Source organism: Littorina saxatilis, linkage group LG16, assembly GCF_037325665.1.
Source record: "Littorina saxatilis isolate snail1 linkage group LG16, US_GU_Lsax_2.0, whole genome shotgun sequence".
Lineage (NCBI taxonomy): Eukaryota > Metazoa > Mollusca > Gastropoda > Littorinimorpha > Littorinidae > Littorina > Littorina saxatilis.
Genome location: NC_090260.1, coordinates 192962 through 197235, shown reverse-complemented (window position 1 = coordinate 197235; position 4274 = coordinate 192962). Strand labels below are relative to the sequence as shown.

The 4274-nt window shown below is 42.0% G+C and overlaps 1 long non-coding RNA gene across 1 annotated transcript; it reads left to right on the top strand.

Annotated features, from left to right (window-relative positions):
• Nucleotides 1–848: 848 nt before the first annotated feature.
• On the top strand, nt 849–3211 carry LOC138951561 (uncharacterized). The gene is made up of 3 exons (XR_011451172.1): nt 849–956; nt 2331–2528; nt 3148–3211. It is a non-coding gene; the product is annotated as an uncharacterized lncRNA (long non-coding RNA).
• The last annotated feature ends 1063 nt before the right edge of the window (nt 3212–4274 follow it).

Here is a 4274-nt window from a genome sequence, read left to right as displayed (position 1 = left end):
CACAATTTGTTTGGGAAAAACTGTGGTTGATCAGTGTAGTTAGCGCTGAGCATAACTCCAGGTCTTCGTTCCGAAAACAATGGCTAGATCAGCGAAATCTGGGTCATCCTGCAAGTGTGGAAATATCATGGTGTACGGTCATTCGTTTGTGCGAAGACTTAGCGAGTTCGCTGAGTCAGGGATGGTCTTGTGGATAATCACTTTGGATTTCAGCAATGCATGTGCAAGGTGTCCAGGAAGGGGGTCGGAGGCTGGAAGATAACACATTTTTTTGAGGCTGCCGACCATATGATCAGTCACTCGACTGAGTTGTTGATTTTGTTGAGGGCGGTCGGTCATAGACTCGGAGCATTTCTGTGTGCTATGGAGTCACAGCCGGTGTGTGTGCTGATGACATGAGACCAGGTATTAGCGATAAGAAATTTCAGGGCGGTCGGTCATAGACTCAGAGCATGTGTGTGTGCTATGGAGTCACAGCCGGTGTGTGTACGTGCTGATGACATGAGACAAGGTATAGCGAAAAGAAATTTCAGGGCGGTCGGTCATAGACTCAGAGCATGTGTGTGTGCTATGGAGTCACAGCCGGTGTGTGTGCTGATGACATGAGACCATGTATTAGCGATAAGAAATTTCAGGGCGGCCGGTCATAGACTCGGAGCATGTGTGTGTGCTATGTATTCACAGCCGGTGTGTGTGCAAACTCTTGTTGGCAGCCTATGCCCAGGACGAGGTCAAAGGCATAAGTAAGTAACTTTCTTGTAAGTTACTCACCCGTTTGGTGAGTTAAAATTTCGAGATTTGGCCATCCCTGAGATGTATTGATAAGATTGTACTTTCATTTTGTTTGTAGTCCATGATCCTCGACAGAAGAAGGACATCGCTGTGAGGCATCAGTTTCAAGTAGTTCCTAGCTTCGCACTGACCATCCACAAAGCTCAAGGACTGACACTTGAAAGGTAGCTTGCAATAGACAAAGTTTGGAAATAACTCGACCAGGATTTGCATGTGTTTGAGACTTGCATCCCGCTTTAGTGATGCCCGGTTCCAGAGAGCCAAACAATAACAATATGTGGTCAACCAGTTAAAACTGAGCACCTATGTTTCACAAACTCCCATGATCTCAACATACACATATGACTAATAGGTTATTTTCTGCAATTGCTTTTTTTTAACTGCATGGCCTACAAAAATTGTGTGCTTTCGCTTGCAGGTCAATATATTTTTTTTTTAACTAAACAAATCTGGTACGACACAGCAAACCATGTATTATTCTCTTTTTTTTCCCCTCTGCTTCTTTCTCTCTGTAAACTTGTATGGCTAGTTATGTAGAGGTTACATGCCAAGTCTCAGTGATTATTAAAAATAATCGTCGAAGTTAGCGGATCATGAAAAATGCGATGTTTTTCATGACCGCGAACTGAGACCATTATTTTTGATATTTCCTGTTCTTGACTAAAATCAATTACACAGTTATGTTGTTATTCTGCTGTGGCGGTAAAGTCAGATAGTGTGTGTTCTGTTCATGTTTTGGTATCGCTCAGGAAATGTTCTTTCCTCGAATGTGACTAGCAGACGAAGTTTTACACCCATGTTCAAATGTTAAAAACTGTATGAAGTTCAGTTTTCTGGGGCAAAATAGGGTATGAAACTGCTGCATGTTCTTTACATTGATTAGATGTTTGCATTTGATTGGGTGTGATCTGTTTATAAAATGAAATATTGTTGAAAACTTACCGTCGGATTGCAGTCTCTTGTCGATGCAGCTAAAATCTGAAAGGGGAACTACTCGTGTTGCTTGACAAAACATGAGAGTTACTTGCCTTGGAATCGTGCTAGCTATAAATGATTGTGCACGGCAGATCTGAATTCAGAAAACAACCAAACTCATGGAATTCATATTGAGATTTATATGTTCAAGCCTGTAGTTGCTGTATGGTTGTATTGTTTGCTCCAGAAATGTATATTTTGTACATTAGAGTGTTCTGAACTTTTGAGTCGCAAAAAGTAGATCCACAATGTGTACATTCTCTACCCATGAGCTATCAAGGATTCCGACCCGTTGTGATTTTGGTTGTTGGGTAAGTTACTGAAAAATAACTAGCCCTACAATTTAAGTTTACAAAGAGAAAGAAGCAGAGGGGGGAATCATTTTCGGCAACTTACCCAGCAACAAAAATGTTATTACCCAACATACATGTTTTGGAGCTAGACTTTGTGGGATTTACTTTTGTGATTGGAGCAAACAATTCAAACATACCGCATTTAAATCGTAAATAAAAATGTTTGATTGTGTGATAAATAGAACTAGAAGGTTGGTTTCTTCATTCAAGGGTGGAGATTGACTGTGAAGAAGTCTTCCAACCTGGCCAAATTGGAGTTGCCTTGGGTCGAGCAAGAAGCATTGAAGGCTTGCGAGTGGTGAACTTTGACACAAGAAAAGTTCTTCCTCAACCTTCTACCGTGCATGACTACTACAAAGTTGGTTCCGCTGAAGTCAACGAAAATTTGACCTGTTGCAGGCACAAAAGGTAAGTTCATTATCTTGTCTCTGTTGCCACTCATAAACATTTTTATCATCAATCATCATGCTACTCTTGTACAAAGGGTTGATAAATTAGTGATGCATACTCCAGGTTGATAAACTACACTCTGAAATTAAAAGTGTAGCGTGAAACTTAGCTTCGTTGGAACTAAACAACAGAGTGTCACAAAATGTCACATAGGATGTGACCTTTTTGTCCCAGGAGTTATCTCTCAGTTGAATAATATGTATGTGTTGCTTTCTTGCAAATAAGATTCAGTTATAATGAGCAAAGGACAATCAACAAAATACCAGAAGTCCAAAGGTTTGAGGCAAATAAACTTTTTCTTACTGTTTCTTTTGTACGATCTAAATGTACCGCTCTAAATGTACGTCTTCCAATATGCATCACTTATGGCACCACCCAGTATGCTCTCCAGCAAAAGACAGCAAACATTTTTTCTTGCAACCAAATTTGTATTCATAAAGCAATCATAAAATAATGATAATGATCACATAAAACCATATTAATTCTTGCTGTTAATGACAGGTGTGTACTTATATTAAATCGGGGTATTCAAAAAGGCTTGATCAGGTCGAGTATATATTTTTCTCGTGTCTTTCAGGTTCCAAACTACATATGCTGAGGACACAGCCAATGAGCCACGTGAAGAAGACGTTCCACTGGAATGGATGGATCAGGAACCCCTAGACGACGACCCAGATGTTGATCTGGACTGCACTCCACTGGAGTTCAAGGCAGTTCTTGTGGATCTCACAAATAAACAGGTGACGCCACAACAAAAAGCAGTTTCCCAAGCTGCTAAACAGCTGCTTATGACACCTGTACTGGTTGATGAGTTCCTCAGGAAAGTCTATGGCTTCATGCTGCGAAAGATTCTGGCCCTCTCATCCGCAGAGAAAGTTGACAGCAGACTGATAACCATATTTTATTCAGAGTGTCATGCTTTTCTTTCTTCCAGGCAATACGTTGTCCTCTGCCGTTCCTTGTTTGGTTGTGAAGCTGCTGTTACCGATGCGAACTTCTTGGTTGCTCACGCACTGGTGTTGAAAGTCTAACTCGTCGTCCACCAAGAAGCCAGAAGAAGACAACCAAACGTTCCTGGCACTGCAGAGAAGTCGAACATCAGACTACAACCAGACCTCTCCGATGCACCAGACTGCAGGGCCAAGGTGCGCCACGTAGCCGGATATTGTATTGCGAAACTGCGCGAAAGGAAGCGGAAAGCTCTCATGAATAATATATTTAAGAAAGGTGAAGCAGCTGAGCAGGCACTTTGTGACGCTGACAACGCACTTGATCTCCTTGGACAAGCAAGTCTTACTGAATCCGAGGCATCAGCTCTGACGTTTGGCAGGTTTTATTTCTACTTTTCGGTGGCATAACTAAGTGCGCTTCGTCAAAATGTCTCGAACTGAAGCAAAAGCAGACGCAAGACTAAGTCAGTTGGAGTTGTCTTCCATACTCCTAACTTTAATGTGCTGCAGAAAGGTGTCACCCAAACGCAACATCCGCATTGCACAACTTTAGTGCACCTATACGCGAGAGTGCTTGGTCGCTTTTTGAAAATGTGTATCTTGAAAGGAACATTAACGAGTATCGCGCTGTCCGAAGGAATTGAGTTCTTATCGGACAATGTCAGCGCTCAGTTCAAAAAGATAGGACATGTGACCGCCATGCGGCTGTGAATCAGACATTTGAGCCTCTGAATCGGCCTGTCCGATGTCCGAT